Genomic DNA, 11,673 nt, shown 5'->3' with positions numbered 1-11,673 from the left:
GATCCTTACAGTGCACGTACTTAACTGACACATTACACAAATGTTTGCTGTGTACAGAATAATCAAGGAAACAGACTCATGTTTATTATTACTGAATCAGCAGCAGTCTAATGGATTAAAAACATCCTCATTTTTTTTCCTCTCTCCTGTTGTGAAAGTGCCAGTGTTGTAAACTCTCCCTGCAAGAGAAGTGGGTGGAGAGGCGACTCATGACCTCCATGATCTTTATGCTCCCAATCTCTCAGGTTAGGTCTTCTGGCCATAACCCAAAATCCCAGAAAATCAGCCACAGATACTTGGAGCGAATTGGATTGGGAAAGAAGACAGTAAATGTCTGTTTCCGGTTCACAGGCCCCTTAGCGTCACCACATATTTTGGAAGTCTGTCTGGCTTCCTGACTTTGAGAGCCTCTTGATTTAAACTTCAGGGAACGGTAGTGAAAGGGGGGAAAACAAGGCTTACCTAAAACCTCTTTAATAGTCGGAACATTTTATTTTCTCTTTTTTCTTTGAAAATTTTTAAAGCTTTAATTTATTTGATTATTTATTTATTTATTGGTAGGGCTATTTCTGCTAACTCCTGGTACTAGAATGAATTGCAGTTCTTTACATATATACTCTTCAGATTGGAATAGATGTCCAGAAATGAGTCTGAACTTCTCCTTATCCACTCAGATTTCCACTGATTTCCCTGGTATCAGGGCTGGATCTTAAGGCCACTGTGACCCAGTACAAGAAGGCATTTGGTCTACACTGAAACAGTAATTTCTTAAACCTGCAACTACTGCCAGTCTCATTTAAACACATATGCAAATTGGTCCTTGTGAAGCTTGTATGCATCTAAATTAACTCAATAAATTTGCTCAATCTGATTCAGTCTGTCTGAGCATCTGCTTTTAATATGGGAAGAACGGGATTTAGCACTGCTTTGCATATTGTTATAAAACTATTTTTAATCTCACTGTGATGAGCAGCACAGTACAGTGTCTTGGCTACCACTCAGAGTGGGGAAGTGGTGTGTAATTATGAGGGACTGTACCTGTTCTGGCCCATTCAAATAGCTCATAATAGCACAAGAGCAAGAACTGAGGTCCTACAATGGGCTGAAGAGGGAGAAAGATGATGTGAGAGTTGGCAAAAGGCCAACAAAGCATTGCCCAAACTGGAAGCAGTAGCTAGAGAAAAGCAGAAGGTGAAAGTAAGGGCAAAAGCAAGAAGGGCCCTTTTACCTTTCTAATGGCAATTCCCAGCATTGCCATTCCTGTCACTATTTGACAAGATCTGTGTTGGTGGAGGGGCTGGGTTTCAGGGTTTTGCATCTGCTTGGGTGCACGTGATGGGGCTGTAATTTCTGAAGCCTCATGCTCAATACTGGGTTTTCTTTTATTGTCGTAATCAGAGTACAGACTGTTCCTTCCAGAGCAAGGACAGCATTCCTCATGGGCTCCTCACCACCCTGGCACTATTACCCCACCTCAGCAAGCAACTCCTACCCACGTTTCCATTATTTTCAACATTCTTGCAAAAGTGACTCTGGAAGGGTCACATTTCCATGACCAGGCCTACTGATACGTTTACTTTCCCTTAGTCAGAGAGCTGAACTGCTTACACTTGGCAGCTTGCCTGGGCAAGCACACAAAGCGCAGCATTGCCTTTCCATCCCAGGCATTTATCAAGGGACACAGAAGTCTTCCTCATCTCTCCTTGAGCTCCTGTTCCTCCTGCACTGAACGCCTCTTCCAAGCCTGTTGCAGTTCTGCCTGCTGGTAGCAAACGTGCAGCAGGCAGTGGTGGAAGGCAACCTGCTGCCGTGGAAGAGAATGAAACAAGCTAATGCAAATAGCCTATTGCCTGCTTTGGAAAGGGTTTCCTGAGGGAAAGGCCCTGTAATTTTTAAGAACTGTTTTTTTTCATTTAATACTATGAGAACTGCTTGAAGGCACTACACTTGCAATTGGTCACATAAATCCGCCTCCCAAGTGTCCACAGTGCTTTCTTTTCTTCATCATTTAGTATGCTTGTGAAGGCAGCTGGCAGAGGCTGGTCCCCTCAGGGCAGCCTCCTGCAGATCAACCACAGGCCCAGGGGACATTTAGGCCTCCCCAGGCCCAAGATGGCAGATGCATGTGATGCAGCCATGGGTGTAGGGCTGCACAGGGACCTGGACTTCCTCACCCTGCAAAGGGCAAGGGTTGTGTACATGGCCAAACTGACCTTAGGAGACAAGATTTCCACAGAAGTGCGAGGTGGAAATACCTCGTTACACTTGCTCTTGGGCAATTTCTGGTCCACCTGCTGCAGAGATGTGTCTGCTCCTTGCTCATCAAAGTGCAAGGCCGCCAGCAGGAAAAGGGAAGAGGGCGTTTTGGTCCAAGGAGGTGTGGGGCACAGAAACACTCCTCCAGACGAACTCTGTCACCACAGGTGTGTTCAGGCCAAGCCGTCACTTGGCCCTGGCTGCTCCCCAGAGGCGGAACCTGTTGTGCATGTTTGTCATACTTAGCTTTACTGTGAATTACATGCAACAGAAATAGGAGGAGGGAAACACTTGGATGGGCCAGGTGGCATCACCTTCAGCACTTCCATTGAAAATCCTTAGAGAATGGCAGGGCAAGTGATGAGAAGTGTTCCTATTGCCACAGGCAGTTCATGTCCCAAAGCTGCTTGTGAAACTTTTTGCTACTCCAACAGCTTGGATGCCAAGTCTCTGAAAATGGAGTTGTTCTGTCTAACTTTTCCAACTCCATATCATCAAAGGTAGATTCTAGCAAGTGAGAAATTTGTCATCAAAAATTTTTACCAAATATATGTTTCAGGCTTTTTGTATGACAAACAGGTTCTTGCCATAGAAAATCATTCCTTAACCCTGAAGAGCTAAATCCCTGGCCTTGTGTAATCATTCCTGATAGACGCCAAACTTCTCTGTTTGGCTCCATTTCCCAGAGGCTCCTTGGCAATATTACATCCTGTGCTGGAAAATCATGCAGGAAGCTTGTCCTGGCAGCTTGTGACAGACCTGAGCAGCAGCTGCCATCAGGTATTAGTTTTAAACTCTGGAGGACACCTAGGTGGCCTATCAAGCTATGCAGTAACACAAACATAAACAACACTAAAGATATCAATCTCTCCGTGTTAAGTGTCTTGCACTTTTTGATTTTCTTGTGTCTGTTGGTTACGCTGGTGAGGATAATGTCTTATTCTGCAGTGCACGTGTGAAATTCAGAGAGTGAATGGAACTGCTTGAAAAAAAATCTCAGGTATGCTTATGCCTCCTTTCTGAAGGAGACTAGTATGGGCCTAAATCTGTCCTAAGTCAATAACAAATTTGCTTGTGTGAGGACTTCAGTGGAGGTATAGAATGCTTCTAAGCCCCTTCCTTGCTCACCTCTGGTTTACCTCTTTGTTGTGCATGCTCTGTCTTTCTGATTACTTGTCCTCCTTTTCTACCAAATATGCTTAACTGCGACACTGAAATTATCGATGACAGTGAAATATCCTTTGGCCCACTTTACCAAGGTTTTGAATTTCTTTATATTCTCATTTATATTAGTGTGAGTCTGCATTTATTAGTGGAAGTAATATCCAACAAGAGGTTTAGGGACCTCACATCATTTCAGGTACCTTGCTGTCTATTGACGTCATCTAACAAGGAACACAGAGCCAAAACAACTTGTAGATCTCTCCAGATTTACAATGGGGATAACAGAAATTGCCTTTTGTAGCTCTGTCATTTATTTTAGAGGACTGTGTTGCATGTTTGCTCCTTGGCAGGATGAGAGCTACGGAGTGAATAAATATACTTCAACCACAAATGAGCAAGCAAATGGAAGGAAGTGCTGTTTGAAAAGAAGCTTTCAGTGACTTATTCAAGTTACAAGAATGGCAAGAGGCATTTTCTAGGAAGGAAGAGAGTTTCTAAATTGTTTTATGCAAGATGGTCTGATTTATGACTTCATTCTGAAAAAAAAAGTTAGAGGTAACTACTCTGAATGGAATAGCTCTGGCAGAACATAAGCACTGTGGAGTTTGGTTTCTTTCAGAAATAATATGTTATATCACCATGATCATTATTGGTTGCAACATCACAAAATATGATACTGAGATTATATTGCTGTACTCTGTAAGTCCACTTAGTCTTTTTTTTTTTTTTTTTTTTTTTTTCCCAGTCTGACCTCATTCTAGAGAGAGAGCCAACGGCTTTTCCCCACCGTTGTGGCCAATAACTAGCTTCATGTATGACTTATTTGTTTTCTCATCAGCCTTACAGATGTTGGACATTTCTCTAGTTGGCAATATGTCTGATGCCAGAAGAGGATTTGAATAAAGACCTCTTACTGTGAACTAACTAGTCACTCACTGCCATTAGTCACTGAATACCTACTTCTGGATTAAATAAATACAGAATGTTACCTAATCAAATTATGTCTATAATTTCAAAGCAAAAGCTGAAGATGGGCCTTATTGCAAACTACAACCATCTCCAGTTCTGGATTTGCATATTAATCAGGCTCCAGATTTACCTCTATTAACAGGCACAATTTAAAGTACTGTAGATTTTAAACCCCATATTTAAAAGCACTTATCATCCAAAGCCTTAGTTCTCACTATTTTACAATGACCATATTTGGTTCAAATTCAGGGTTCTGTTCCATCTCTCTAAATTACCTAATATATACATTTCCTTTATAAACATTAACTTCTACTGAACAAAAAACCACTACAAAATAGCTGGGTTTGACTATTATCACACATAATAACTAAACCTCTTTATCATCCTCACTGTTGTATGCTTGGGTTAAGCTAGCTAGGAAACTGTTCTTGCTTTAAAGTCTCATCTAGAGATGAGCCAGTTTATTACCAGTAATAGCTGTGTATAGAGGACTAAGCCATGCCATGAGGGATAGTCCCTGACAATTCTGGCTTCAGTGGTAAAGTAGGTAGGTAGATTAAACTGAGATTGTTTTTGCTATCTATTGCAAGGTACCAGCAAGGCTAACGAAGAGACTTTCTCCAGCAGTGGTGGAGGACAGCTAAAATGAAATGCTGGAATGTGGTCATCTACAGACACAAAATCAGGTAAGTAATCTTTCTGATATTTCTAACAGCTGATACATTTAATTACATCCATAAGACAGTCTACAATCTAGTTTTGAACAGATTTCACCGCTTCATTGCTAGTCTGAAACACATATGTGTTCCATTCCTGAGTCAGTTTGCAATGTTCCGTGGCCATCCTCTCCTAGTCTAGAAAACAATTAATCAGGAGGGAAGATGAAAAAAAAAGGAACAAAATAAATAAATAAATAAATAAAGTTTTCACTTGTGAGTGCAAAAAGGTGAGGGGAAAAACAAACAAACAAACAAACAAAAAAACTGTTCCCTGCAAGAGCTGAAACATATTATGCAAATGTATAGAAAATACAATTTAATTTTCTACTTCCAATATAGTATGTGTTGCTTAAAGACAGGATTGTATTCTTTGTCACTGTTCCTTCTAATAGCTGCATATATGTGATAAAATGTGTGCTCTTAAAAGCACTTCTTATTCTCATGGAGGTTGCACTTTCTCTGATGAGGCAAGTCATCCTTATTTTTTGATTGAACAAAAGGAACAAAAATTGAAGATAACTCAGTGTAAGAATGTACTTAAGGGAACATTGTGGAGTAACAGTATGAAGTGCTTCATGTCAGCAGAATGCTCTTGGAGGACAGATCCCTGCTCTCTCCATGGAGTAATCTCTTGCATTATGCAGCATTGGTAGAGCTGCTTCATGCTTCTTCACACAAACACTGTACTTTCTCTGTCACTGAAAAACATTTCAAATGCCTTTTTTGTTGTTGTTGTTTCTGTTTCCAATATTTTCTTGGATTACTGAATGTACAGTGAAACTTCTTATCTTGTGCAGGAATTATAACAGAAAAGGAACTCAGGGACTGAATGCCTCAGGGAGTTAGTTGAATGATGGGATGTAGAGACTTTTATCTTAAGGTTGCTTTCTTGAATTAGACCAGAGTTGGTCATGACCTAAAATTGCCTCAGCCTGATGACTTTTTGGGTCTCCACTGTGAAATGTGTTTGGTGGTCTCAGTTTAATTCCTGGTAAACAGTTGCTTGAGTCCTAAATTGCTTCCATAACTGGTATCCTTGTTGGCAGTCTCACAGAGAGGTCAAGGGTTTGATGGGAACAGGGACTGAGCTATTCTTTCATGCTGGCCCCTTGCAGCCATGCGAACTGAAGACCAATGCAGTTTACAGTGGGTCGAAGTTTGGTTGCTTGTTTCCTTTCATGAACATAAATTGCAATATTCTAACTCTGAAAAACTACTTATGATTTAAAATAAAGCTTCATTCATCCAGGGTTCTTTTAGCATGCTGAAGGCCAAGGTATCTCCAGAAGCTTCAGACAAGAAAAGAAGATTTATCCCATTTCAGGTCATAGTCTGATTAGCATAGTTGATGATATGTATCTGAATATAGATACAGTGCACAAACAGTATAATTCACATAAATAATATGCCAGCACTCCCCTCTCTTTTTCTCTTCCCCCAACTGATCATTTCTGTTTTCTCTATTTTACTGGCATTTGTATTCATGTGAATATGTAAGATACCAGATCAGGAAGATCTACAGGTTACAGAAAAGGAACCAGCAAAAATAAATACACGATGAAGTAAACAAAATCATACTGTTTGGCACATTCAGCTAGTCAAAAAAAAAAAAAAAAATTGAATTAATTGAAAAGCCTTATGTTATTGCACACATCTAGAGATTTAAGATAAACAAAAACAAAAGGAGTATTTCATTGATGATTTGCACACATTTTCACAAGTGTATTGAGGACATGTTCATGCAAGTGTGCATTGGAGATTGATATGAGTCAGAAGTCAGTAGAAAATTCAGCTGTTAGATGGTAACAGATATATGCAAAAAATTAGTAGGATCCTCTTTTCAGACTGCACTGCCAGAGCTTACAGTAAAGCTTATTTTATCTGTCAAAAAAGGCATAATAAAATGCAGCCATTGGCACTGTCAGAGTGCATGCCAAGAAGGTCCAAAATGAGTGTTAGTACTGAAAATAACATCTGCTACCTGCATGGACATAGCGTGTGATAAGATGTAAAGTACAGACAGAAATACAGATAGCTTGCTGTCACGCAGATACAGACAGTTAAGCTCCAGACCTGAAAGTGAGGTTTGACCACAGCTCTAGCCTATGCATGCAAGTTCTTCAACAATTATTAGGGTAAATTGTATTAAATGCACTCCTACCAGCTGTTTAGGATTTTCAAGACAAGTCTCTTACTGTGTAGTTATAGCATTTACCATTGTAATTTTTAATTACAGGCTCTCATATTAACTGGAGCCACATGATATTACCATGGTGGAAGCGAATAACAACAGTGCTGTTGGAAATCTGTAAGGCTACATGCCACCATCTGAAAGTACTGAGCCATAATTCATTTTATAGCAAGGTAGGTAGGATCAGTATTTTCCTATTCTATATGCTGTCATATTTGTACATCTATTCTATTTAAATGTTTTGCAACATAGATGTAAATTATCTGGAATTATTTTTCCAAACATGCTATCTTTCTGAATTTTGAAAATATAATCTGAAGTAGATTTTGCAAGTAATTAAGAAACCACAATGTGTAGTATAAGCATACATACACATATGATAAAAGGACAACATTTACAATACTATGCCCTTTATTTTCTTAATGGATGAACTAGAAACCAATGTTTGCCTTGCATTTTTCTTTACCTGAGGTGAGACCTGGAGTAATTTCCTTAAATTGAAGAACTCTAAATGATACAAAATGTGTTAGCAAATGAATATCTAAAAACATAATAAATTTGGCATCACCACAAACACTTAAACGAGCAGAAAATGCTTATGGAATAATGAAACAAAAGAGACATGAATGCAGCCAGCCATATCATTAACCAAATTTTATGAATGCACTTGTTTGTATCTAAGAAGTGGTCTGCCTTGAATTTTGCCTGTTTTTCACCAATTTGTGTAATAAACAGTATTACCTTTCCCCACCATTTTTCCTTGCTTTATTTGTAAAAGCATATTCCATTATTGAAATGGCCAGAGTGAAAGGAAGTCTGTGATCTTAGTATGTAATATCTTCTCATCTGGTGTTTTTCAGAAGAGATTCCTCACCAATCCGCTGATTTTCAGAAAAAGCCTGCTGGTGAAAAATCAAGCCTGCACAGCTGCACCTGGATGCAGCACAGCTGTCAGCCAGGGAATTTGAGAAATTATTTTCAGTCTACAAAGGTAAAAGCATGATTTCTTCTCCTTTCTCTGAGACAGTGTAAGAATGATCTTACACCACCCTTGCTTCTTTCAGGCAAATCTACATGATTTCAGTGAGAGCTGTATACATGAACTGCAAGGACCACATGGCCCAGCACAGCAATTATCTTTTTAACTTACAGAAGTCACTGCCAAGTAACTGGTAGTGATTACACATCTCTCCACTCCATGCATGCAGCTTCACTGGAAAGGAAGAGCACAGCAATTCTGCCTTAGTTTGCACAGAGACGGCCTGTTCCTGCTTTTTCTAAGCCCCCAAAGCTCTGGGGTACCAATCCACTCTACACTGACTTACAAATAGCAGCAATGGGAGAGGGAGCAGGTCCTAGCTCATCAAAATTTTAGAAAGCAATTTTCAAGCTGCTGCCAGAGCAAGCCAAAATGTCTTAATAAAAGTTTCATCTGTGCGTAGTAGCTGAGAACAAAACCAATCTGTTTCCCAGCATTGTTTTGCTTTGCTGCTGTGCTCGTATAATGCAAACCCATCACTACCACTCTACTGGCAGTTTCCATGAAGCTGATTTTCAATAAATCTGCGTATACACTGTGCTAAATTGTTCCTTCTCCTGCATTGCCTTGCAGAGCAGTATTACTCAACACAGTATAAAATTCTTAGTCACCGCTATCACTGGGCTTTCTGTGGCACAGACACAGCTTTCTGTGCTGCATTCCTCATTTTACAGAACAAACTGGAGCTCGTTTTTGTTTGAAGAGCCTTAGCCAACATCCCAAACACTACCCATTAGAGTCCAACATGGAGAGTTTTGCCACCTCCCATTTCTTGGGCTACACTGTTCGATATCATTAAATTTGTACTTGGCAGGAAACTGAGTCATCCCTTCTTTCCTTCTTTGATACGCTACAGTCAATGGCCATTCAAAGTGAGGATCAGAGCCTAGCAGTTCAGCCCTGTGATATGTTAGTTTCTCCAGAGGAAACAGAGTGATCTTCAAGCTCAGGCTTATTACAGTGTTAAATTTATACCCTCCACTTAAGCTAATGATAGACAGTTCTGCTGTCTGATCTGACTGGTCCTCGCTGCCCAACCGCTAAAGCACTTTCTGTCATTATCAATTAAAGAGAGGACTGGCAATTAGGGGAAGAAGAAAAGAGAGCAGAAAAAACATCCAAGATTTCAGTGATATATGGAAAACAATAACATCCCTGCACACTCTTCCAAATGCCCAAAGACCATCAGGCAGAACAGCCTGGGAAGCTGTTGTAACATCTGGTAGAGATACAGAGACAGGAGGAAGGGTGTGTTTGGAGAAGGGTCTTTGGTAAAACTGAGGAGAGGACCTCACTGCTTAGGACCGCTTCCTAGAAATAAAGGTTCAGGAGGACTTTATTATCCCCCAAAATCTTGTATCTCAGAGAAGAAGGTGGGGGGGAGATTGCACATTTGCTGTCAGTGAATTGTCGCACCAGTTGCCAGCACACAACCAGAACAAGCAGGACATTTTAGGCACCAGGCTCTCCCATGAGACTCTGGAAGGAGCATGCCCCTTGTCATAGGAGTCCTGGGGTACCTTACCTCCTCCTCTTCCTGTAAAGTCAGGCCACTATGTGTGGGACTTCTGCACCTGATGACATAGCATTTTGATAGACTTCAGACACTGCAGTAGAGACACACTCCAGATTGTTCTTCCTACTGGCTTAATCTGTGACTTAATTAAGCATGGCAGAGTTGTTATAGCAAACTACCTGAAACAGTTCATGCTCTCATCGTGATGTATTGGGCTTGGCACAGCTACACCACCCACGCTGAAAACATGCTATTGATGACAAAACCTGAAAGTCACCACAGGCCTTTCATAATCTAAATTACAGAGACGGTGTCTGAGTAGTAATCACATGGCAAAGATTCTCTCTCTGCATGTTCAAAAACAGTTGGCCTGTGCAATCAGGCAGAAAGGTCAGGAGATGGACAAGGTTATATCTCCCACAAATCTGCCGGGTTTTAGTCCTCTCATTAATGTGGGCTGAGAAGGTTGCACTCCCATAATATGTGAAATGGCTCTGCTCGTGATCAGAGGCCTGTGAAGATTTCCACTTCAAACTATGCCCTTGTCTTCCTTCATATAGCTCCATCGGCTGGGGTTTGTGTTGCATTATCACATTGATACCCACAAATATAGGTGACAGCGAACTCAGCTGATCGTTGTGAGCCAGCATGTGAAGATTTACCTGTTAAGCTGAAATAAGACGTCCCCACAACTGCTCTGATTCTTAGGCTGTCTTGTGAGCCTGACTCCATCGCACACAGAATTTCCCACCCCTCCACCCACTCTCTTCTTGCCTGGTTGGTTGAAAATTAGAATTTGTTTTTCCTCTTAACTTCCTGGTAATTTGAAAGAAACAAAAGCTCCCAGGTCACCAGGGAGCACCAGTGGACATGAGTGGGTATGTCCACAAGGTCCCCCTTGCTCTTTCCAGGGTGCAGTCCGGATGCCTCTTGTGGTCAATGGTGTACTCGCTCTGCCTGAAATCAGACCTGGGATGCAGTTACCCTGTTAATGATTTAGTTGAGGGCAATTCTGGAAAGAACAAACACAGCAAGAGTTACTTACAGGACTCCAAAGTTCTTCAATCAGCTAAAGAACCGGAGACATGTTTAGTTAATCGCTAATAACCGAGTGAAATGCAAGCAGGAAATGTCATTTTCTTCAGATAAGGTGCTGAGGATCAAAAGAATACGGACTTGTTTCCACTGACCATACAGCAATAAACATGGTAACTTCTGAAAAGGCAGAATTGTTTAATATTTGTTGTATCCTGCAGGTTAGGGTTAACGGATCAGGTTTCCGTAGCCAATTTAAATGATTCAGAAGGATGAAATATTCTGTCTTCATTCAAAAGCAAAGTCTCACATATTCACATCTACAAATGCCGAGAATGCTCAGTCCAAGGGCTAAACTCCATGTCTGATCTTTATGGAGCCAAAATTCAGAGTAAAGATGCACATTTATTTACTGAAAATTTGGTATCTGATCCGTAAAACTGGGTTGGGGGTCCTCTCTAATAAAACTAGTTTCTCTGTTTAAATAGCTTTTAATTATAAGTTGGCTTGTTTTGCAATTATAGAATATCCTGACTTAACAGGCTGAACAATTTGGATTCTTCTCTACTAGTGAAATTCTCTTCCTTGTCTGTCTTTTTTAATGGGAAAGGAAGAAAGGAAAAAAAAAAGAAAAAAAAAGAAAAAAAAAAAAAAAAAAAAAAAGCAGTCATGGCAATTTTGTGGGGAACTGGAGTAAGGAAAATGTGAAGCAGCAGTAGAGGAATTTTAATATTTGTCACGTTGACTTATTTCAGTACTATCTGTAAACTGGGTTTCTTTATTT

Source organism: Oxyura jamaicensis, chromosome 3 (assembly GCF_011077185.1).
Source record: "Oxyura jamaicensis isolate SHBP4307 breed ruddy duck chromosome 3, BPBGC_Ojam_1.0, whole genome shotgun sequence".
NCBI lineage: Eukaryota > Metazoa > Chordata > Aves > Anseriformes > Anatidae > Oxyura > Oxyura jamaicensis.
Note: the sequence above shows the minus strand (reverse complement) of the source record.